Source organism: Giraffa tippelskirchi, chromosome 2 (genome assembly GCF_054371585.1).
Source record: "Giraffa tippelskirchi isolate mGirTip1 chromosome 2, T2T-mGirTip1v1.2.pri, whole genome shotgun sequence".
NCBI lineage: Eukaryota > Metazoa > Chordata > Mammalia > Artiodactyla > Giraffidae > Giraffa > Giraffa tippelskirchi.
In genome coordinates this window covers 13,570,043-13,595,572 of record NC_137276.1, presented here as the reverse complement: position 1 = coordinate 13,595,572, position 25,530 = coordinate 13,570,043, and the positions used below count along the sequence as shown (strand labels likewise).

The 25,530-nt window shown below is 42.0% G+C and overlaps 2 long non-coding RNA genes across 2 annotated transcripts; one reads left to right on the top strand and one right to left on the bottom strand.

Moving 5' to 3' along the window:
• The first annotated feature begins 1,794 nt into the window (after positions 1-1,794).
• On the top strand, positions 1,795-4,243 carry LOC145538592 (uncharacterized). The gene is made up of 2 exons (XR_014077067.1): positions 1,795-3,082; positions 4,143-4,243. It is a non-coding gene; the product is annotated as an uncharacterized LOC145538592 (long non-coding RNA).
• LOC145538591 (uncharacterized) lies at positions 3,710-12,646 on the bottom strand. Its single transcript, XR_014077066.1, has 2 exons — positions 9,759-12,646; positions 3,710-3,903 (listed from the first exon to the last, which is right to left on the bottom strand). It is a non-coding gene; the product is annotated as an uncharacterized LOC145538591 (long non-coding RNA).
• Between the last annotated feature and the right edge of the window lie 12,884 nt (positions 12,647-25,530).

Here is a 25,530-nt window from a genome sequence, read left to right as displayed (position 1 = left end):
TGTCCTCTCCTCTTCTCCCTCCTGGGAAAGCCCTGCTCAGGCTTCAAGACTCTGTTTAAGGTACTGTCTTCTTCACAGCTTGTCCCATGTCCCTAAAGAAGAATTCAGATCCCCATCCTTACTGGGATTAAACCAGCACGGCATTGACTTCTGATGGTTACATGTCTCTCTGTCTCCTTGGCTGCCCTCTGAGCTCATAGAGGCTGGGAATCTTACCTAATCTTACTTTGAACCTCTCGCACCAAGCACAGGGCCGGGAACTTGAAGGTCTTCAAAAAGAAATGAGTTGAACGATGAAGCTACCCCTATTTCCAGGAGAAGATCTTTCACCAGGAAACTCTAGCATAAGTAACCATCAGAGAGATACAGCTACTCATAGGTCATGGCTTACTTCATTTCTAATCCCTGTAACTCTCTTCCAGGCATCCCCATTTTACAGATAAGGAAACTGGGGTTCCAAGAGATTAAAGAACAAGCCCTCAGTGCTCAGGAAATATAGAACTGTGGTGGGATTAGAATCCATTTGGAAATGAGGTCAAATCCTAGGCTCCTTTTGCCAAACTTAAGTATATTTTATTGAACATTAACACTAGCTCACCAATCTGTTGGCTTCTTGAGAGAAGTTCCCTATGGATACTGATTGCTGTATTGATTCTGTGTTGGTTGTGCAACCAAGCAAAGAGCAGGTTTTACTGCTAGGAGTAGGCAGAGTTAGTGGGATTGAGTTACTAGTTTGTGTTATATTTTAAACTATTATTTCCACAATCCTTTATGCATCCCAACTCCTTAAAATTGGGCAAATGGGACAGAAGAAATAGGAGAGGAAGAGAGAGGAAAAATTGAAAGAGAGAAGAAAGGTGGCTAGGCTAGTTGTAGAGTGTTAGTAATTGCACACCATTTGAGCCCTTGAAACTCAATCAGCTTCTATGGCTTTGGGGAAACCTGCCTCAGTGCCTCCATCTGTAATAAGGCATTCCTAGCATCTGCTTCAGACAGCTCTGCAGAAGTCAGGAAATGGGGGGAAAGGATGATTTAAGTAGAAGTTGTTTTAGAAAAGAACATTTTAAAAATAAAGATGGGGATCCATAGTACCATTATGGGATCTTCCCTGGTGGTTCTGTGGTAAAGAATCTGCCTGCAACGCAGGAGATCAGGGTTCAACCCCTGGGTCAGGAAGATCCCCTGGAGAAGGGAATGGCTACCCACTCCAGTATTCTTGCCTGGAGAATTCTGTGGCCTGGAGAATTCCGTGGACAGAGGGGCCTGGTGGGCTACAGTCCACGGGGCTGCAAAGAGTTCGACATGACTGAGTAACCCACACTAGTGGTACCATTATCATGACTCAGCTTGACCTTCTAAAGCTTTCACCAAGTCTTTGACACTGTTTTTAACCAAGTGAGCCACAAAATTCCCCTGGCAAAGTCCATTCCCATCCCACATGAGTCTGGCAATCAGACATCCTGGGGAAGGGGGCTTGGAGTCTGGAGAGAGATGTCTCCTCTGGTGACAATCTGATAAGCTGATAAGCTAGTCTGAAGCATGGAGGCAATGTGATTGGTAAAAGTTGTTGAAAATTTTGAGGTCTTCTCAGATGACATTTATGAACATGGCAGATTTTGGAGCTTCAGGGAAGTGCATTTCAGAGCCGGGTACCTTAAACAGACAAGTTTTCACGATCAGAGAGGCCTGGCATGCCCACAGACCTTGGGTTAGTCATCTTCTTTCTTATTTGAAAACTGGCTAAAGGTATGATCATGGCATCCAGGAGCATCTTATTCTTGAAGAGATATTCATGGATTCCACAATATTTGCCCATAGGCTACCACCACCCAGGAACTTTGAGCACAAGTGATTTGGAGTCATCTGGGCACCAGCTCTGTTTCCTCCTGCCCTTTAGATGCACAAGGTCTGAGAGTGGATAAAGTGTAGTCAGTTTAGTTGCCAGTGGCCTTTCATTATTAGTCCCCTAAGAAAATCTATAGTTACAGATGAATGAAAAGGAATACACACCAAATACAAGAATGTGGATTATATGGCATTGAAACCCACAGTGTTCAGGGAAGAAAAAAGCTAAATACGTGAGAATGACTAATCCCAAGCAAATAAAAATTCTGACAATTGCCTTTTCAACCACAGGCTGCCGAGAGAGCTGTGAACGTGGCAGACACTCAGTGTAAATCTTTCCCCCTTTTTATTTAAATGAAAACATCCTTGTGTGTTATATATACTTAGGATGTCACCAGTTTTGGAGGTAATCTTTTAGGTTAAGTATATTCCCACATTAAACTGATAATTATCCTTCCTTCTCATCTTCTATCCCCCTGACACTCAGCATGCTGGATTTTTGCTTCATGTTTTATTTATGGGACAGAATTAATATGCAGATTCACAAAAACGTAAAAACTCATAATTATTCATAAAGGGCTTTAAGGTTATTTAGTACATTTTTATGAAACTCTGGTTTTGTGGGAACGTATGTTTGAAAGTTGTGGAAGTCGAAGAAGGTTGAGTCCTAGGATGAAATATAATCTCCAAGTGATCAAAATCTTTGAATAAAAGTATTTGTCAGTATTCATAATCTATATTTAAGTGAAATAATGGGCATTCATATCCTTGTAAGTATATTCAAAACTGGCTTGGCAAGAGTGAAGGTCTAGTTAGGCATTTTTGATCACTACGCAAAGGTAGCAAAAGACAGATTTTTTTGTTTGTTGCCTATCTGTACATTCTTAAGTGCATTTATTTACAAATGTGCTCAAGTCTAGGAAAAATGAACAGCAATTGAAATTGGATACATTCTATTCCTTCTGGAGTAAGCAGAAAGAATCAGAGGTCACTATTGATGGAGGTGACCATGACAGCTGAGTAGAACTGGGTAAAGAGCATCTGGGAACAGCTGTGAGGATGACATCTCTACCCTTCCCTACCCAGTGATGACTTGGCCTCTTCAGTCAGCTCAAGATTGAGAACATTTTGATGGTGAAGGCGCCTTGTTGAACAAACTCTGGGGAGGGTGGTCCAAAAGCATTGATCAAAGGACATGTGTGTTTTGAGGATATTCCTACTGGAAACATCTGGAAATGTAAGATAATCAAATGCAAGGGGTAAGAAGCCCATGGGTGCTTTGGAAATTCCTCTTTACAATGGAAAGGCACTGGGAAATGGAATAGAAAGAGCATGGACTTTGACCTTTGGTACCTAGACCTAGAATTGAATCTCAGCTTTGACACTTAACAGCTGGGTGATCTTGGGCAGGTCAGTTAACCATACTAAGTCTGGTTGACTCATCTGTTAGCGAGAGAGAGGGATAACACATACTTTCAAACAACTGTGATATATAACAAGATAATGGATTTTAAAATCTCATACAGCACCTGGAACATAGTAGGCATTGAAGAGCTGTCAGCTCTTTTTATTATGCTATATTATTTTGCTCTAGAATTTTTATTAATATTTCAACCTTAAGAGCACATATGTGCTCACACACAAAGATGCAGATCTACAATATCACCATGATCTTTACATTAAATGCAGTGATGGCTGAGTAATAGAGGTGCTAATCTATTTTCATTGCCTCATGTACATTAAATTATTTCTAATAATATCCTATTTACCAAAGGCTTACAAAACATAAATGTATAAGAAAACAGAGCTATCTTCACAATTAGAATCATTCTGCCTGAGAGAAAAAAGAGAAAGAGTAATCCTCTTTTAGGGTTTTGAGCACAGTTTTTATTGCATGCCCCCTCATGTTTATCTTCAGAGATAATACAATTGCATATTTTACATCCTTGAGGCTTTTTCTTCAGGAACACATACTCCTCGGTGAGGGCCAAGGTGGAGAGGGGGCAAAGGATGAAATGGGAGCATATCCCCATTTTTGGGAGGATGGGCAGCTCTCCTCTGAAAGATATACAACAGCAGAAGCCAATGTTTAAATGACTCAATAAAAATACTGATAAATATTTAAGCCTCTTAAATACAGACATAACCTGCAGACATGACAGCCTAAGCAATGAGTTCCATTGATTTCATGAGAGTAAAATATCTGAATGAGCTCACAGAGATTTCACTGGTCTGTTGAATGAGCAAAAATGTCAGATATCTGCATTTTACTTATTTCTCCTATTTTCCTTTCCTAGCTGGAAATGGCATCTAATGAGGAAATCTGAGTAATTCTGAAGATAATGCGATTGTATTACTTCATGGAGAGGAAATTACATAGATTTCTTATGGCTACATATGATTAACCTGTTTGGTGCTGATAAAAATATTATATATGCATGTTCAAGTATAATATTTATATTCCTATCCACCCCCAGCCAATCGACAGCTTATTTTCACACTAGACTGAAGCCCCGCTCTAGTAGGAAATTCTGTTGACTTTTGAGAAGGCTAATACCATCATGGTTTTGAGGAATAAACACCATAAACTGCTCTGCCTGCAATATGGGGGACCTGGGTTCTATCCCTGAGTCGGGAAGATCCCCCGGAGGAGCGAATGGCAACCCATTCCAGTATTCTTGCCTGGAGAATCCCCATGGACAGAGGAGCCAGGAGGGGCACAGTCCATGGGGTCGCAAAGAATCGGACACAGCTGAGTGACCAAGCATAGCACAGCACACCATAAGCTGTGGGGAATCAAGTCAGTATCAGTATTCTTCACTCTGAGTTACTGCAGCAGACACTTAGCATGGGTTTGAAAGTGAAAGGAAAGTCGCTCGGTCGTGTCTGACTCTGCGACCCCATGTACTGCAGCACGCCAGGCTTCCTTGTCCATCACCATCTCCCGGAGCTTGCTCAAAGTCATGTCCATTGAGTCAGTGATGCCATCCAACCATCTCATCCTCTGTTGCCCCCTTCTCCTCTTACCCTCTGTCTTTCCCGGCATCAGGGTCTTTTCCAATGAGTCAGCTCTTCACATCAGGTGGCCAAATATTGGAGCTTCAGCTTCAGCATCAGTCCTTCCAATGAATATTCAAGACTGATTTCCTTTAGGATGGACTGGTTTGATCTCCTTGCAGCCCAAGGGACTCTCAAGTCGTCAGCAACACCACAATTTGAAAACATCCTTGCTGTTACCTCTTGGTTTTCTCACTGGCTTCTCCTTCCCTTCAACTCCCCAAAGCTCCTTTCTCACATGGTGATATTGATGGCATTACCAGGTTTCCAGGTGTCCTCAACTTAAAGCCAGAGTATCATCCCTGAGTCACTCTCAGACAGCTCTGTGGACACATCTCTCCCATCTTTCCATCTATCATTTCCTCGGTTCTCTCCTGCCACCAGACACAGACTCTCATCAAGTTGTGCCAAGACCCTCAGGGTGGGGTCTTTGATTCCAGCTGCTGCCACAGCTGCATCTAGAACCCCTAAACCCCTCCACCAGCTCCATCAGCCTCCTTCTCTCTCCTTCTCCACCAGGCACCTGCACAGCTTAAGAGACCAGAGTTCAAGTGACTGCTTGGTTGGCAAGCTGCCTTTATAACATCCAACCATCTGGAGTCCAGCACACTGGCTCATCTTTGTCACATGTTGTAAATTGTAGGCACTATATCTTTTAAAATTTTCTGTAAAACCCAGCATGACACTGGGTAAAGGAAAGCTTTTGATATGAAATGTCCATCTGAAGATCACAGTAAATGTTTTTTGAAAGTGATTTTTTAATTTCACAACTCTTTGTTCAGTCGCTAAGTCGTGTTCCACTCCTTGCGACCCCGTGGACTGCAGCATGTCAGGCTTCCCTGTCCTTTGCTATCTCCTGGAGTTTGCTCAAATTCATGTCCATGAAGTTGGTGATGATATCTAACCATCTCATCCTCTGCCACCCCCTTCTCCTTAACTCATACCTGAGTCCTTGAGAAAAATGGAAGCATGAAAAGGCCTAAACTCTCATTGAGTGTCATTCCTAACCCGGGTCCCCACGCTCAAGATGGCCACTTTTATATTTGTGTGTTAGTGGGGGTGGGGGTAAGGGGTACTCTGTTCCCTTCCAGACCTTCCTCTATACATTTGCATATGCATATATCACAGGGGTTTTTGGTGCAGCTGTTTGGGGGAAATACCTCCTCTTTCTTCTAAAGTTAAACACTGTCTAGGTGATGGATTTCACAGCTTGAGCAACTTCCTGCCTGAAACTTACCATACTCTGTTGCTCATGTGTCTTTGTCCCTGTGACCATCCCTCCAACTTTGCCCTTAACACAATGCACATATTGGATGCAAAGCTTTGTAATCTTTAGAACATTGTAGACATATGTAGGACATTATAGAAAGTAACAAAGGGACTTTTGCCATTGTTTGCTTGTTTGGAGGAACGGCTTTTCCGTTTCAAACACCATCACTGCAAAAGCTATAAAGCTCCAAGGATGCCTCTGGAAAGGCTGGGTTGACAGCAGCCTCGCCCCCTACCCCTGCCCCCATCTCCCAACATGTTGTAAAGAAGTGACTGGATCCGCTTGTGTTTGAGAGAAATCGCTTGTACCCTGATGAAGTGCTCAATAACTCCGTGGTTGGAAGCTGAACTCTGGATCCCAGAATCGGCCAGCTCGTATACATCCCCCTCTCTAACCAACTGCAGGGTCTTGGAATTTAATATACTTTCAAGCGAGTTTTAGTACGTGTGACATTTTTGAACCAAAAGCCAAGTTCAGAGGAATGGCAGTTTGGTGAGACAGTTCTCAAGATGTGCTGTTGTGTCTTAATGAGATCCTGATCTCAGAGGTGAGGCAGTACTACCGCAGGCTTAATAAGGATGCAAATTTCTCACTTCCCTCTAGAAGCATGGTAGTTAATGAATTTAGCTAAAAGAAGAAGCCCCCCAAACCCATCCAAATGCAGAGAGGTTCCCTCATACAATTGGTTAAACTCAGCTAACTATGTTAATGAAAATTACCCAGTACTTTTCCTATCTAATGTGGTCAAGTTACTTAGAGGCCCCCAGTTTTACCTACCCCAAGGGAAGGAGGGACAGTGATAGTATCATTCCCCTGAAAGTGTTGGGTTTCTGTTTATTTTCAACACAGGCAGCTGGTAAGTAAATTTATCCTCAAAAGGAGTGACCCTTTTAATGGTTCTCATTTACCTGGGGAAAAAAAAAGTAACTCATTTATACTCACTTAGCCTTAGTTCCCTATTCTTGGTCCCAATTGATATACCTGGGAAATGGTTTTCACCAGCATTGTCAAGTCTAGTTCATTGGTGGGGGCTGTCTGGGATGAGAGTGTGGTCTAGGGCCACACCGGGGCTGTGTGGAAATGCATGGTTGATTGATTAGTGGTGTCTGGGGCCATGATTAGTGAAGCCTGCTAAAGAAGGGGTCTGGAAAGGACTGTTCTTTTGTATTAGCTATTGCTCTTAGTCACCATGGGATTCATTTAGCCCAAGGATTTAGGCACACTTAAGCCCTTCATTTTGGACAACAGATGACAGCAATCTTGGCATTTTTGAGTTTCTCTAGAAGGGACCTCTTGAAAATCTAGAGATCTAAGGATTTCTAAGCACTGCATTGATCCTTAGAGAAATGACAGAGCTGAGGCAGAAAGAAGGTGTGTTCAGGGGACCCTGGAAATGAAGGCCTGGCCTGTTTTTTGAAAATGCTGAAGCCTGCCTTTTCTGCACTCTCAAATCTTAGGTTTTCTTCGAAAAACATTTTGAAATTCCCTGGGTATAGTTAGCAATGTTCCACTTACACTCCGTGCTAGCAATGATGATTCTAAGGCCGATCCAAGACCCTCTGAGTCAGATGTTTGAGGGGAAGGCCTGGGAATCTGCATTTCCATATGTTCTCCTCCCTCAGTTCAATTCAGTTCAGTCTCTCAGTCATGTCTGACTCCTTGTGATCCCATGGACTGTGGCACGCCAGGCCTCCCTGTCCATCACCAACTCCTGGAGCTTTCTCAAACTCATGTACATTGAGTCGGTGATGCCATCCAACCATCTCATCCGCTGTCTTCCCCTTCTGCTCCTGCCTTCAATCTTTCCCAGCATCAGGATCTTTTCCAATGAGTCAGTTCTTTGCATCAGATGGCCAAAGTATTGGAGCTTCAGCTTCAGCATCAGTCTTTCCAATCAATATTCAGGACTGCTTTCCTTTAGGATTGACTGGGTTGGATCTCCTTGTAGCCCAAGGGACTCTCAAGAGTCTTCTCCAACACCACAGTTCAAAAGCATCAATTCGTTGGCGCTCAGCTTTCTTTCTCCTCCCCCAGGCAGGACCAAATACATAATTTGTGTGACCCAATACAAAATGAAAAATTGGAGCCTCTTATTCAAAAAATTATTAAAATTTAAAAACAGTGTCAACAGAGCATTAAACCAGGTAGGGAGTGGGGGCAGGCTTCTAAGAGGAAGCTGGCCTGTTCCCAAATTATTCTGATGTGTACCAAAGTGTTAGAATCCTGAATTAGTGCTTCACCCAGAAAGAGAGAAGTGAGACTATTCAGTTAATCCATCCCTCCCAAGTGGTGAGGGTGGGGATGGAGATAGGTCAATGTCAAGCAAATTCCCAACCCCCTCTAACAGAGAACTATGTGTCTGCTAAGTCACTTCAGTTGTATCCAGCTCTTTGTGACTCCATGGACTGTAGCCCTCCATATTCCTCTGTCCATGGGATTCTCCAGACAAGAGTACTGAAGTGGGTAGCCATTCCCTTCTCCAGGGGATCTTTCTGACCCAGGGATTGAACCTGGGTCTCCTGTGTCTCCTGCATTGCAAGTGAATTCTTTACCACTGAGCCACTGGGGAAGCCCCTAAGAGAGCACTGGAGGCTGAGAATTCCCCAGTCCCACTTGGCACCCTGTAAGAGCTCTACCAACAACAGCATTTATATGGTTTCTAAAATCTCAGCTCCCCCCTAAATATTCCCAACTTGATGACATGGAAAACTCATGGCTGTTTTCATGGGATCCTCCCTGCCTCCTGACTCACTCAATGAGTTATCTAACCAAATACCAAACTAAATAAGGCCTGCAATTCAGTAGACCACCAGAGAATTATTAGAAATCCATTTATACACCAATTCCTAAGGCTCATTTGTTGGACTATCCAGTATAACTGCCACCACTGAAACTGTTCACCACTGATAGAGTGTTTGAGCTCCACAAAAAGGTTTGAAATTCAAGGTTCCCCTTCTGTGATAAAGATATTGGTTATTAACTTATGTTAGTGTCTTCATTTATAGAAGCAGCAGATACAGACTTCTAAGACTTATTAATATCTTGCTTTTAATAATCTTATTGTTTTTGTACTTTTTTTTCTGCACAAAGCATATATCTGACCACGACCCTGCTCATGTTCTTCCTAGTGCCTAGAGATAAAATGCCTTCCTCAGTTTTGCATTTCAGACTAATGCAGAAGATTGAAAGAAAATGGCAGCAGATCGAAAAAGTCATAAACTACAAAATAAGAGCAAATTGTGATTTAAAAGCCCAGTAATGAAAAAAAAATGAGAAGCGGGCAAGCAGTTGCTCTGTATCCTGAAACTAGGAGTTTCCTCCTTGAGGAAGATCATAGTCCATACGTTTTGGTTTGTAAGTGAGAAATAATGAACTCAAGCCATTTAAAGCAAAAAAAGGAAGAAGGAATGAAGATAAAAAAGAAAGAAATCATGCTGTACTTGAGCCCTTAATCCATGTCACTGGGCGGGACCTGGCTTTTCTACTCCTTTCTGTTTCTCGCCTCATCCTTCGTCAGTTTCCTGCCCCGAGACAGTATCTTTTGTACCGTCAGAGATAGCCATCGCAAGTTCAGGCACCCACTTACCAGACCCAGTGGATGGAAGGAAGGAAGGAAGATGCTCAGCCGTGTCTGACTCTTTGTGACCTCATGGACTATACAGTTCATGGAATTCTCCAGGCCAGAATATGAGTGGGTAGGCTTTCCTTTCTCCAGGGGATCTTCCCAACCTAGGGATCGAGCCCAGGTCTTCCACATTGAAGGGGGATTCTTTACCAGCTGAGCCACCTCTATCTCATTGGCTCTATAAAGACTTCAGAGGTTGATCCTCATTGGTCAATCTTGAGTCACATGTCAGAACCAATCACTGTGGCCAGAGCTAAGTTTAATACCTTGAAACCTCCTGGAAAGGGTTTGCCCTCTTCATCCAGAATCTCACTGACTAAAGGTGGGACAGGCTGATTTCAAAGGAAAATTTGAACTTTGCTGTGAAAGGAAGTGGAGAGAAATGCTCAGGAGGCATATGCAACAGAGGTCCACCAAAGGAGATGACAACCTGAAATCTGATGAGAGGAATCTAGCCTTGCAAAGAGTGGAATGAGAAGGAACATTCCAGACAGAAGGAGTGGTAGGAAAAATTGATGCTTAAAAGAAACTAACAAAAGGTCATTCTGTCTGAAGGGTAGTGAGTCAGGGCAACAGTAACTTGAGATGAGTTTGGAGAGATCAGCAAGGATTAGATCTTTAGAATATTTGAGGCCAAGGGCATAGAACCCATTATGACTCTTCCTTTTCATAATGTACGACAGAGTTGTTTGAAGATCTTGTAGAAAAATCTCTTATTTAAATTTACTAGATTTTTGACATTTTAGCTACTCTGTTCCAAAAGGGACAGACTACCTTAAAAGTGGCAAAACAACACATCATCACATTTGACTTGGAGATGTTTGATGCTAGCTAACCAACTATTTAAGAAGCTTTTGATTTCAAGATGTAAAGACTCCACCAGGCTGTTACTGTTTAGACCAATTTAGACCTCCAATCTTTTAAATTTGCACAAAAATTCTAAATGCATTACATGCTGCTAAGATTTTTCAGATTCAACCAGAACAGGGGCATTTTATTTCCTGAGGATATGGAAGTTTGCTTGTATTAGCTGTAGTTAGAAAATTATTCAAAAACTTTCTAAGTCAGACTGAGCCAATCTGGATTTTTGAACACTTGCTATGATTTTAGCGTTTCATCTGTTTATTTCTTAATATCAAGCCAGATTAGACTAAAGTCTTTTCATCTCGAATGGCATGGCTACGCATTAAAATGAATGGAAAGAAACTGACTTGACAACACGCGCGCGTGTGTGTGTGTGACTTTTTGTCACCAATCAGATCACACTTTTCTTATTAATAGAAAAACACTTACATTGAAAACAATGAAGAAAACAAGACAGAACAAAGTTGTATGTGACTGACAGCTGGTTTCCTTGGGAGGTGGCTTTTGTGACTTAGAACTTTGCACAAATATGCCAAGCACAAGAGGACTAAGCTAGCAGACTTTATAAGCTGGCATTGCTTCATTCATATATTGTTACTTTTGCCCATCTTGTTCCCACTGCAGTGCTTTTGTCAGTTTCTCTTGCAAGAAGGCAGAAGCCCCACAATGATCTATTATGAGCTTTTTCTTCACTAGAGATTTATTTTGGTTTTGTTGTTGTTATACTTAACATAACAGATGTTCCGGCATTTTTTTTCACATAATACCACTTTGAGTCTCATGTTATCCTTAAAACCCTACAAAATTTTAGACAGTCCCTCTGAAATAATTTCGTCCTCCTTTGGAATTTTATCTTCGAGAAGGCCTTTTTCTCACTATTTGTAATGGTATATTAAAATGAAAGCTATGTAGAAAAGGAGTTGTTTGCTATATGTTTTATACCTTTGGAATTAATTACTGTTTAAAGATAATCACCCCAAGGCTGGAGTCAGAGAGTCTACACATCTACTAAAAAGGAATAAAAACATTCCTTTTGACTTTTCCACTTCTGTCCCCAATTTATGAGCAGGACTCCACAGTGATAGTGGACTCACTTAGGAATATTCTAGAAATCAGTTGCAGGCCTGGTTTTAATAGAATGTATTCGAGCCATAGTCAAATGCCTAAAGTACACCCTCTGTGCTCTTCTAGGAAAGTGAAATTGAGCTCTTATTTAAGGATTCTTTAGTTACCAGACTTAGGACACTCTGACCTGGATGGCTTCCCAGATTGCCATCACTTTGTCTCGGATGCATTTTCAAGACTAAGGTTTATCCAGAGCCAGCCTGGTGGTTGGCCATCAGGCCCAACCTCCCCCAAAGTGGCCTAGACGGTTATTGACAGGCTGCCGCGGTCTTCCTGAGAGCTAATGGTAGAGTCACCTGACTCTCTGCCCTCCTGGGCAAGGTGAGGGCCGCTTGTTGTGTTTGTATTCCGTCACCAAAGAGAACACCACAATGTAAAGTATCCGCTAATGTGCTAAAAGCCTCCATGAAGGACGGGTAAACAAACAAAGCATTAAGTTGCCTTTCAAGCCAATCTGTCTCTCTCTCCTAATTGTGTGGAGAACTGATTGACAAAATTGATGATCCTTAGGATCAATTTCCTCCTCATAGGTCATTACTCAGCACAAAAGATCCAAGGGCCACAGGTTAAATTCCAAACTCATTGCTCAGCTAGTCAATGGACTGACATCAGCCTCCCTCAGATTGTTCCCCACCTCTGCCCTCTAGGAGTCTCTCAGCCACGCTCTTCTACTCTCACGAGCTCACCCCACTGAGCTCAGGACATTCTTTTTCTGCCACCTCCATCTGTAGCCCACAGTGGACATACTATCTGACCTTTGGCATTTATTGCTAACGCCCTTTTCATATTGTCTCTGTGTCAGGTAAGATTCTTTTGATGGCAAGTGACAGAAAATGCAAACCAAACTGACTTAAGAAAAAAGAAAAGAAGGAAATAATTTGTTGGTTCTTGTCACTGAAAGAATCTGGGCGGGGGGGTTCTGATTTTAGGCAAGTCTTAATCCAGAGTTCAAATGCTGTGCCTGAGATCCAGTTTCTCTCTTTCTGTTCCTGAGTTCGGGGCTTCCTCAGTGGCTCAGCGGTTAAAGAATCTGCTTGCAATGCAGGAGACGTGGCAGGAGCAGCAGGTTAGATCCCTTGGCCAGGAAGATCCCTTGGGGAAGGAAATGGCAACCCAGTCCAGTGTTCTTGCCTGAGAAATCCCGTGGACAGAGGATCCTGATGGGCTACAGTCCATGGGGTCTCTAAGAGTCAGATACGACTGAGCAACTAAGTATATAGTATATATTCCTTAGTTCAATATCTTTGGTGTTGATTTCTTTCTGTAGTCCCACATGGATGTAAGGTGACTGCCAGTGATTCCCAGGGCTCCAATCTTTCAGTTTCCTGTGAGTAGGAGACAGAAAGATCTGGGTACTTCACTCTCACTCAAAAGCTCCTTGATCATGGATAGGACAATATGCTGCACTCATCAGGTTGATCTAAGCCACGTGTTCCAATCCTGAGCAGGGGGTGGAGTCGGATCCACCGAAGGGTGGGGGAGGAGTGACATCATGAAAGGAGAAGAGAGAATGGATACTATGAGCAGAGTTGTAAATGTGTCCCAGGTAGAAGCTAACCTGAAGACAGAAATCTCAGCTCCTGCTTCTGTGTTTTCCTCAGACTTGAGTGCCACACCCTACATTTAGTAGGTGCCTTGTGAGGACATCAGTTGATTGATAACTACCTACATACAGTCTTGGACTAATAGTACCAAAACCAGAAATAATAAACACTTTAAAAAGTGTACCTAATCAAAACTTTGCCTTGATAGCTCTTGTCTTTTGGCTGGCAAATGCCATCCAGCCCACAGTGATGGTGACAGTAGACATAAGCTCTGTTTAGTTGCCACATGTTTGGACAGGTGCCTGAAGCTGCCAAAGCAGATGGCCTGGCAGGATGCTGGTGGTTCCTCAGATGTTGTTGTTGTTGTCCAGTCACTAAGTTGTGTCCGACTCTTTGCGACTACATGGATTGCAGAATGCCAGGCTCCCCTGTTCTTCACTATCTCCCAGAGTTTGCTCAAATTCACGTCCACTGAGTCAGTGATACTATCTAACTATCTCATCTTCTGCCACCCCCTTCTCTTCCTGCCCTCAATCTTTCCCAGCATCAGGGTCTTTTCCAATGAGTCTGCTCTTCACATCAGGTGGCCAAACTATTGGAGCTTCAGGCTCAACATCAGTCCTTTTGATGAATATTCAGGGTTGATTTCCTTTAGGATTGACTGGTTTGATCTCTTGGTAGTCCAAGGGACTCTCAGGAGTCTTCTCCAGCACCACAATTCAAAAGTATCACTTCTTTAGCCCTCAGCCTTCTTTATGGTCCAACTCCTCGGGTGAAGTTTCCTTTTACTACATGAAGTCTTCCATGTCCTTGAGAACAAACTGTCTGTGGCTTTGCATTGACTTTTGGCCATGTGGGATGCTGATTTATTCTGTATCTCTGGTCATGGTAGAAAGATGCATTCTTTTTCCTGTAGTGCAAGTCAGTTGGAAGGGGGGTAAAAGTACTGTGACTGGGATTCTAGATGATAGAGCAATACTACTTATTTACTTAATTAACAAAACCTATCTGGACCCTGAACTGAGCTAAGCATGAGGAAAACAGAGGTGAGCAAAAGGAGAAATGGCCCTTGCCCCATAGACCTTGAGGGCTATTTTCAGGGACACATATTCATCAAGCAACCTGTGGACAGAGTATATAGTACTTTCTTCCATCACTCTTACTGTATTTGCAATGACTGATTAGTATGCTGTTTGATTAACTGCTATTTCCTCTTCCATTAGGCTGAAAATTCCCTAGATTCCTATTTGTACCTTGGATCCTTACTTTCAGGATGAAGCTTACCACTGTTTGAGTGCTTAAGAAATACTTGTTGATGGAAAGAAAATTGAATGATTCAAATCATGAACCTATTTTATCTGCCTCTAGCATTGTACCTGAGCTGAAATAAAGCAGAATAGTTTTCTTTTACTGATTTACATAAATAAATATGATAAAAGCTTACTTAACTTTTTCTAAAGGCTCATTGTACTCAAGATGATCAGAGTCTGTGCTAAATGATTGACCTACCATTGTCTACTACTAAGGTTCTGATCTGTCTTAGAGAGAGGCAGGAACAAGAGATTTGATTCATTCATTCAGCTGATATTGACTGGGTACTTGCTAAATGCTGGCCACTACTCTAGGACTAGACATGCAGAGGGAGCAAGACCAAACCCTTGCCCTCATGTAGCTTACAATTTTGGAGAATTCTGTGCATGGAAAGTGTGTATGTATGTGGGGGAGTGTCTTAGAGTCCCACGACTGCTGTGACAAATTATCAAAAACTTGGTGACTTTATTCTCTCACTGTCCTGGAAGCCAGAAGTTGGAAATGAAGGTGTCAGCAGGGTTATTCTCTCTGGACCCTCTGAGGGATAATCTGTTTCATGCCTCTCCTCTAGTTTCTGGCGGCTGTGAGCAATCCTGATGTCCCTTGGCTTGTAGACATATCATTCCAATCTTTGCTTCTGTCTTCAGTAGCCTTCCCTTCTGAGTCTCTGTCTCTCTCTCTCTTTTTAAAGATATTTTTGATGTGGACCATTTTAAAAGTCTTTATTGAATTTGTTACAACATTGTTTCTGTTTTATGCTTTTTGGTTTTTTGACCAAGAGGCATGTGGGATCTTAGCTAGCTGATCAAGGATGAAACACGCCCCTCTGTATTGGAAGTGTGGAATTTTAACCACTGGACCACCAGGGAAGTCCCAAGTCTCTGTGTCTCTGATCTGCCTCTTCTTCCTCTTAATGACACCAGTCATTGGATTTAGGGTCCACCCAGATCCAGGGTGATCTCATTCTGAGATCCTTCACATAATTACATCTGTAAAGATCCTATTTCCAAATAAGGTCCCACTCACAGGGACCTGGGATTAGGACCAGGGTGTATCTTTTGGGAGGGAGAGGGGACACTATTCAACCACCATAGGGAATCTTGCTGAATCTCACCACCTGCCCTCCTAATGCTGACCCCTCTGGCCAGTGACTCTCTACCTGTTTTGACACCATGCCTTCCCTGGTCACCTGCCTTTCACGGCTTGTTACTCAGAACTTCTCAACGGCGCACACCCCAACCACCCTGGCTCTGGTTCCTAAGGCCCAGAACTAGCCAGTTCAGACAGAAAGAAAGGACCCAATGACTCACAGCCAGCAGTCACTGAGTGAATGCCTCTTAAAACTTTTCAAAATTAAAGAATGAAATAAAATTGATAAGACTTCTATACGCAGGTATCACCTTGAGACGTTGACAAACTTTAAACGTTTGTGGCTTCAAAGGAGAAAAATAAGACATTTTAGCAGGGAATGACTAGTTTCTGGTGGATTTCAATGTTGTGTGACATTTTTAAATCGAAAGAGAGCAGATGAAAAATCTAGAAAATTATCTACAGCTGAGAAGTAGAAAGCAGGCTGTGATCAAATTTCTGAGGCTGACCAAGACTCGACACTGAGATTTCAGATAAATTAGGCACCCACATCAGCTGCGGACCTCTCACCTAATTTAGAGAAGTGATATTCACAAACACTGTCAATATTTCTGAGTTTACAATCACACCTTTGACTGTTGACTTAAAGCATCTAGTTTGGTTCAGGCTACTGGTGATGTTTACACTTTGGAATCTATTATGCATAGAAAAATTAAGGATTATCTTTGACCTGGGTACCACATATTCTTATGCAAAACTAAGTAGGGTTATTTATTCATTTAATCAATTCCATATGTTTGCTATCATCATCACCATGTAGAGCAGATCTGATTTCTGCTGAGGTCAAACCAACATCGTCCTGTGTGTGGGGATGGTAGGTCTGATTGTGAACACAGATAGCCTGGTTGGCATTCAGACCGCGTTAAGCCTTCCTGACTTCTGCCACACAATGGCCTCGTTTTTCCTGAGAGGTCATGTGGCACTCAAAGACAGAATCGAGAGATTTTCTTCTTTGTGAAAGTACGAGTTAGGCCTAATATGTGGGAAAGGCTTGACTTGGCATTTGTTTTTTTTGCTCAACCTGAAGTAGGTGGAAGAAGAGAACACAGACATTGATGAAAAATGCCAGTAAGTATTGCAACAGGTGAAATCGTGACCCAGAGAGATGACATTTAACTACAAAATCACACCAGCCTCAGTGACAACTGTGTTCCAAGTGCTGAACATGGCCCTAGTGCTGCAAAGAGGAATTCTTTACCTATTTACTTCTAGTTCTCAGACAGACACACACACAGAGGGGAGGGTGGTAGGGGAGAAAGGACATATAAAGGCTCAGGAGATTTGTATGAAGAACCCATTCATTCTATGGGGCTGAGGCTGGAATGGAATTGAGGAGATAAAAAAAAACAGTTCAGAGAAATATTCTATCTTTATGTCACTGGGCAAGGCCAGCAGAAACATTCCACGCAGAAGAGATCCCTGAACAAGGCAAAACAGTGCAAGCGCATGGTGTTCAGGCACCATGGAGCTTTTCTCATGTTGGGGGTCCATGGGGCAAAGAACTGGGGGTGAGGGACCAGGGCAGTGATTTGGTAAGAAACCCAAGAAAGGAAGTAAGATGGGTTGTAAAGAGCCCTTTATGAAAAACTATGGATTTAGGGTCTTTCCTGCAGCTGATGGAGAATCAGGAAAGACTTTGGAACAATGCAATAGCGCTTTAGGAAGATGACACAGAAAAGGGGAGGATGCGGAGTAAGGAGGGGCTGGGGCAGTTGGGCACACTTGGAGGCTACTCCTATCATCCAACTACTATACTAGGAAGTAGGTAGGGAGAGACTGGAGTGGAGATGGGGACTTGATAAGTTAGAACCTGGGGCAAAATGAGGTTCATCTGCCCAAAGGGGATCAAGGAACCCTTGCCCAGCGAGCAGGGGCACATAGTTCTGGAACTTGGCAGGGACAGGCTCTGCCACTCCATCAGTGTCTCCTTGGCCTTCATTCAACCCATTCAGCAGATATTTCTCCAGCATCCGGTATGTACCAGGCATTCTACTAGCTACCAGGGATTCCAAGATGAAGAATGAATGAATTTCCATGAAACTTAATGGACATCCAGAAAAAGTAAATGAGAGAAATGGTTTCTCTCACTAGTGATTAAAAAAGAACAAAATGAATTAATCTGGAGACACTATTTTCTAAATGCTTTTAAAATTTTTCCAGGGAGTTCCCTGGTGGTCCAGTGGTTAAGATTCTCAGCTTTCACTGCCAAGAGACTGGATTCCATCCCTGGTCAGGGAACTAAGATCCCACAAGGCGCATGGTACGACCAAAAAATAAAATAAAATAAATGAAAACATAAAACTTTTTTTTCCCAAATGACATGGTCCAAGTGGCACTTTGTGTGCTTTCATTTTCAGCTGCATCACACACCAGGGTAGCCTCTATGTGTTCCTGTCTGCCTGGCACTCTGCGTACGTTATTGCTGGATTTGGGAACATCTCAGCTCATGGGACCTGCTTTCCCCAGCAGACGCCAGACCTTTGAGCCCTGTCTCACCCCAGCTCCACCACAGATGTTCAAATGGGTCCTGAGCAACTGAGCAGACTGCCCTGCATGTCTATGTGTCCGGTGAGGGGGTGACAGTGTCAGGTCAGCCTTGGAGCAGAGCTGGCACTCGGAGGGCAGCAGCAGGATGTAGCTGAAGTGGTTGCTTTTGGGGATCATTCCTGACCGCTGAGAGACTGTGCGCTCAGACAGGTTTGGTCAGCTCCATCTCATGATGCCAAACAAGACAAGTGTCCTGTGTTTGGGAACATTTCAGGAAACTATGGCCCATCCACCTAACTGAGGTTTCATGCTGTACTGAATTTCGAAAGCTACATAGAGGTGTGGAAGAGGTGCTTCAAGTGATAGATCTAATGTTTAAATATTTTAGAACAATCAGTGTACTTCCCTGTAACATGGAAACTGTACACCTGTGAAAGGTTTTGTTTTGCTTTCTTCCAAATCAAGGGATTAGCTCTCTTGAGATGGTAGAGTTAGGAGAGGGGCTGTGTTTTTAATTTAAAAAACTTATTTAAAAGACCCCCCTCTGTTGGCCTTCATAATTGAGTTGGCAGTGAGCTGCTGCCCACACTGCTCCTCCTCCCATGCCAGCATCTCAGCTGGGCTGCCGATCTGCCCTGGAAGCTTTAGGGATCATCTTCCCCGGGGCCTTTTTCACCTCTCTGGCTCCCAGGTTTCCCTTCATCCCCTAAAACCTCATCCTGGAGGGTCCAGTACCCACCCTGGCTGACATCATCCCCTCCCGCCCCCTCCGCCCCCACCCACTTTTCTGTGTGCCCCCCCGACTCAGAGTGGGCCAGCCTCCACAGCCTTCTGCATCCACCACGTCTTCCCAGACATCCTCCGCTTTCTCACCCTGAGGATCCATTCTCCCGGAGCTTCTCAAACAGAGGCTCCTTCCTCTTCCACAACCTTCAGATCAGTGGGACCCGAACAGGTAGCTTGGCAGATTAGGTGGTGAGGGTGGGGTACATTCTCTTCTGATGACTTCTATTTTCTCAGCAGGTCAAAGTCAAGAGGGGAATGTATTGGTGGTTTGAGGGGAGGAAAAGGTAAGGAGAAATGTAGATCTTCTCCCCACAAACACACACACACATGAGTTTTGCCCTATCTCAGGAAATCTTCAGAAACCTGATGTTCAAGGGGGTCTGAGAACCAAGACTAACAATCCCTGCCTAGAGAAAAAAAGACTAGCCAGATCTGGTCCACAGAGCAAAGTTAGAGCAAAAATAAGTTTTAAAACAAGCATAATCAGAGATGTAGGTAGCATATTATGCAACTCAAATCAGTAAAAATGAATGCTTAACACCTTTATGAAAGATGAAGCCCTTAATTGGGTTAAAAAAACAAAATCCATCTCTCTTCCTATTATCCTCTCTACCGTGAAACAAAACCAAAACATCCTACAGTTTGTTTAAAAATGAGCAAAGGAGCAAAGCTAGCAAGAAATTATAAATAAAATAAATCAAGGGTAGAAGTTTTAGCCTCAAAGTCCAATTCAAGCAACAACAATAAAATTTCAGTTGAGCTGAAAGAGGTCATTGTATGTTGGCAAAAGTCACAGTTCTTAATATCTTAATATCTTCTGAATTCTATTTTTTCCTCCAAATAATCTTCTTGTACTAGAGAGACAAGAAAAATAATTTTAAAGTGGTCATATTATGCAAAATACCCTCAAGATTTTTAAAAATCTACAATGTACAATTAAAGTATATCAGTTTGTGTACATTTAAGTATTAAAAATTAAAATACACAGAACACACCCTATTAGAATACAATACAAAATTGATAGACTGATTTTTGAATTGGATATTTTTAACATCCCATTCTTGGTCCTTGTCTGATGAAGTTCATTAAAAGTCAATAGAGTATGAGAATAATAAACTAAAGCTGAATCAACAGCTATAAAGCTTACACCTTAAACACAGAATTCAGCATACTAAAGTTTCAGTTACAATGCATGTTTTTTTAATGCATAGAAAAAGTGTTGAAAAATATACAGCAAATGTTAATAGTTATCTTTGAGTAATGAGATTACTGGGGGATGCACTTTCCTTTTATTATTTTTTGTATTTGTAGAGTATTTTTACAACTTTTAGGTCATTTTTACAATAAAACAAAAACTAAGTGAAAAAAAAACCAGAGGATATTCCTTAATATCACTCTTCTCAATTCAAGAGCTGTCAGTGTAAACATTTTTTTCTTTCAGTACCAGGAATCATGCAAAAGTTGTGTGGAAATTTTTGCCAACACACCTGCAGTGGAGGGCTTAAGATGTTTTCCAGTTTATTTTTCTCTTTGTGGCGTATCCAGTTGTATCTGGAAACTGTTCATTTTCGTCTGATGAAGAAATTATTAAAAGATGCCAATTTCATGGGATTGCTCTCTCTTTCTAGATCCAGGGCAGAATTTTTCAAAACTGTACATAGCCATCCGAGAGAAGAACGCTGTTTTTGAATCATTGGGCAGTTTGCAGGTGGATGCTGGGTTCCAAGCCTAGGGAAAATTCTCGTGAGTGAAGGAGTTCTGCAGGATATCATATGGCATAACCAATAGTGTAAGAAAATTCCAGAGACCGAGGAAAGGGTAAGTAGGGGAGAGCACTGAGAATTCTCCTCACACTTGGTTCCTTTGTGGCCAGTCTTTATCAGAAGAAAAGAACAGGTGCAGAGGGAGTGTCCCCTCAAAATATGCTGGTTTTATTCCACATCTTTTCAACCAGCACCAGTGAAAGGGACTGGCAGCAGGGTGAATTCAAAAGCAGAAAGAAAATAACATGATAGAATATTTCTCAAAAGATTTAAGAACAAAGATTTTTGATTCCCACTCCTGCCTAGCAGGAACCATGAATTACAGATGGACATTCAGAAGGTAGTTAACTTCTTAATTCAAATGAATTTTTACCAAGTTGATCACAAAAATGTATGAATATTAGCTACATGTCTACAACTGATTTCAGCTTAAAAATACATGGAAAATTACCTATTTATTCAAAATCTAGAGTTTTAGTGCCTCTACTACATTGCCATCTCACAGGCAACTGTATATTCAGATATATCCTGGAATCTGTGAAGAATTTGACGAATGAAACTACCATGCATAGTTTATATAGTAGCAACAGTAATAGATGGATTAGAGGTAGAGTGTATGTCTCAATCAACCCCTTCCATATTCATGAAACACTTATTTCAGCATAATCATGCAACCTGAATTGTGAAAGAAATTACCTGAGAAAACCATCTGGCTGACTTATGGCAATGAGTCAGGTAAATAGTTAATTTCATGACTCCTGACCTTCTCAAACACCAGGACTTTTTTTTTTAACTTCAAAACCTCCCTAATCATAACTTTAGTTGTAATTTTAATGCAAGTTCTTTGAAAAGTAATACATCAAGAGTAAAAATTAGAGTTCAACAGTAATTTGAAATTCAGTAAAACACTTCTATAGCTATTCTAAATAGAACAACATTTGTCCAATATATAGTAATTGGGGATCTTTAGACAGTGCTTTTAGCCAGTGTGGATTCATAGACCTCTGGAAGTATTGTAGAAGTCTGGGGCCTCAGAGAAACTCTGGGCTAAATCCTTGTGGTATTTATTAGTGCTACTTCCCCAAAACACTTGATTCTCTTCCTCAGTATAGGTATAGGATAGAATTGTACTTTTTGACCTTTGAAGTCTCATGACTTGCCTTGGCCAATCAAATGTGAGTGGAAGTGACATGTGTAATTTCCTGGCAGAAGCCTTCAAGAGCCAGTGGTCTGCCCCTCCCCTTTTCATCTGACACTGATCGGCAAAACCCAGCATGGCTGAGTTTCCATCAACCAGTCTTTGACTGAGAATGACACACAGGAAAGGCCCCAACCACTCATACTAAGAGAACTATGGAACATTAGCTAGAAATAAACCTGTCTTTATTTTTTTAAGTCATTGAGATGTTAGAACTGTTTGTTACTGCAGCAAAACCTGGCTTATCCTGACTTACCCGGCTCTTTAAGATGGAGACTTACTTGTTCGTTATGGGCAGATCTTCTAGTCCACTGTGCCAATCACTTATTACAAATTATGTATTGCCAGTTAGTCTAAGATCTTCCTTGCAACCTTCTACAAACTCAGAGACGATTCCCAAATATACTTCCAGCTACTGAACTGACATCTCCTATGGTTCAGGATTTTTTTTTCTCTTTAGATATCATTTATTTTAGCCAGGAAGGCTTTTGGCTAAGTAAATTTTTCTAAGGAACAGAAAGAATATGGAGAAGAAATGATTAACAACAAAAAATAAAACATGCTAGGCCAAATATGGAGGCCAAAGGAAGGACAAGAATACCCTAACTACTTAGATGGGACTCAGGTAGGCTTGAGGAGAGTAGCTTGATGTGGAATCAAGACTTTACCAAGAAGGAACTGAGCAACCCCATTCCTTCAAGTTTATTCAATAGCCCCTGGACCTCCCATCAGAATTTCTCTAGGTTGCTTCCTTTCACATATCATACCAGATCTATCCTGGCAAGCCTGGCATTCTCTCCCCATTCACTTAGCTATTGAATCAGCATTTCTGAAGTCCACTTTGACTTAAGACACTTTGCCTGCAGAGTACAGACTTTAATACTGTTTGCAATCAACTGTGGAGGAGCATATTTCTTCCCGTGAAGAAGCTGACAACCCAGCACAGCACATTAGAATCTTCTGAGCAAATTTGACAAACACTGATGCCCAAATAGTACCTGAAATCAGTTAAACCAGAGTCTCTGAGATGAGTCCTTGAAAAAAAAATTAATGAAGATATCTTTTTGTTTTATCATCTGTGGTCTTGGAAAATAACTAATTCTCTTCCTATAAAAGTTTTATGTGTATAAGTAATGTTGAAGAAAGAATTATACCCCAGCTTTCTAATGAGTAATCCCAAATCCATGATCAAATCCCCAGATAAGACTTTTATATTATTTGGTCCTTTGTGTGCTGTGTGCTAAGTCACTCAGTCGTGTCTGACTCTTGTGACCCCATAGACTGTAACCTGCCAGGCTCCTCTGTCCATGGGATTCTCTAGGCAAGAATGCTGGAGTGGGTTGCCATTTCCTTCTCCAGGGAATCTTCCTGACCCAGGAATCTAACCCGGGTCTGCTGCATTGCAGGCAGCCTCTTTGCCAACTAAGCTAACAAGGGAAGGTATCTATTGCTATGTTACAAATTGCTACCAATGTAGAGGCTTAAAACAACATACATTTATTATTTCATGGTTTCTGTGGCTCAACCATCTGGGTCTTGTGCTCAGGATTTCAAAAAAATGTGATCAAAATGTTGACTAAGCTGTTTTCCTTGGTGGACCTCAGAGACCTCCTCGAAGCCCATGTGCTGTTGGCAGAGTTAGGTTCCTTGCTACTGTAAGACTGATGTCCTCATTTCTTGTTGGCTCTCATCCCAAGGCTGCTCTCAGTTCCTAGAGGCCATGGCAGTGTCTTGCCATATGGCCTCTTCACAGAACCTTCCACAATATGGCAGCTGACTTCTTCATGGCCAGGAGGAGAATCTCTTCTGAGCCTTTCACCTGATGAAGTCAGGCCCACCCAGGACAACCTTGTTTGTCATTAACTTAAAATCAGTCTGTTTTTGAACTTTCATTACATCTGGTAAGTCCTTTCACCTATGCCATATTCTGTGGACCAGGAGCAAATGACAGATCCAACCAAATTCAATGTGAAGGGATTATAGAAGGGCTGGCTCACCAGGTATCATTTTAGCATGTGTATCAGTTCAGTTGTTCAGTCGTGTCCAACTCTTTTTGACCCCATGGACTGTAGCATGGAGGGCTTTCCTGTCCATTATCAATTCCCAGAGCTTGCTCAAACTATCCCCATCAAGTCAGTGATGCCATCCAACCATCTCATGCTCTGTCATCCTCTTCTCCTCCTGCCTTCAGTCTTTCCCAGCATCAGGGTCTTTTCCAATGAGTCAGTTCTTTGCATCACATGGCCAAAGTATTGGAGTTTCAGCTTCAACATCAGTCCTTCCAATGAACACCCAGGACTGATCTCCTTTAGGATGGACTGGTTGGATCTCTTTGCAGTCCAAGGGACTCACAAGAGTCTTCTCCAACACCACAGTTCAATAGCATCAATTCTTTGGTGCTCAGCTTTCTTTATGGTCCAACTCTCACATCCATACATGACCATTGGAAAAGCCATAGCCTTGACGAGACAGACCTTTGTTGGCAAAGTCATGTCTCTGCTTTTTAATATGCTGTCTGGGGTGGTCATAGCTTTTCTTCCAAGGAGCAACTGTCTTTTAATTTCATGGCTGCAGTCACCATCTGTGGTGATTTTGGAGCCCAAGAAAATAAAGTCTGTCACTGTTTCCATTGTTTCCCCATCTATCTGCCATGAAGTGATGGGACCAGATGCCATGATCTTCGTTTTTTGAATGTTGAATTTTAAGCCAGCTTTTTCACTCTTCTCTTTCACTTTCATTAAGAGGCCCTTTAGTTCCTCTTCACTTTCTGCCATAAGGGTGGTGTCATCTGCATATCTGAGGTTATTGATTTTTCTCCCGGCAATCTTGATTCCATGATTAGCATGTTATGCCACACTGTTTCTAAAATCATTATAATATTTGTGTATTTTCTTAGTATTATGATGACTCAAAATAGACAGTATCATCATCAGCAAAATCATCATCACTATCAACATCTCTGTCCTCACCCAAATCCTTCTCTGAACAATAGAGAAAATACTATAAAGAGAGATTAGCCCCTCTTTCCCTGCCCCTGTTCTAGTTCCTAGCCCCTGCCCATTGTAGTAAGTTTATGGTCAACAGCTGTACATTTCTGGCTCATTTTCAGCCTGTTCCCAATTATGACCACCACCTCCCCCCAGTCTTCTGAAAGTTCATATTTAAGATCCATGTGTGAGAATCAAAATTGTTTCCTCCAACTAAAAAGAACTTGCTTGCCTGATGATACCCTAACACATGCCCATATCCAGTCAATGTTAGAAATCAGTCTAAGTTACATAACACAGACCCTAAAACAATATTATTTCCTGAAATAACAGAAAGGAGATGGTGACTGCTAGGCAAATAAGATAATAGTATTATAATAATAGTGATTTGTAATATATAATATTAAATTAACAATATAGCAATTAATGTAGGAAGGTAGTAATTAATAGAGTAATGTAGTGAAGAATTAATAATGTAGTAATATATAAATAATAGTAATTTGATGTGGGAAGGCCATG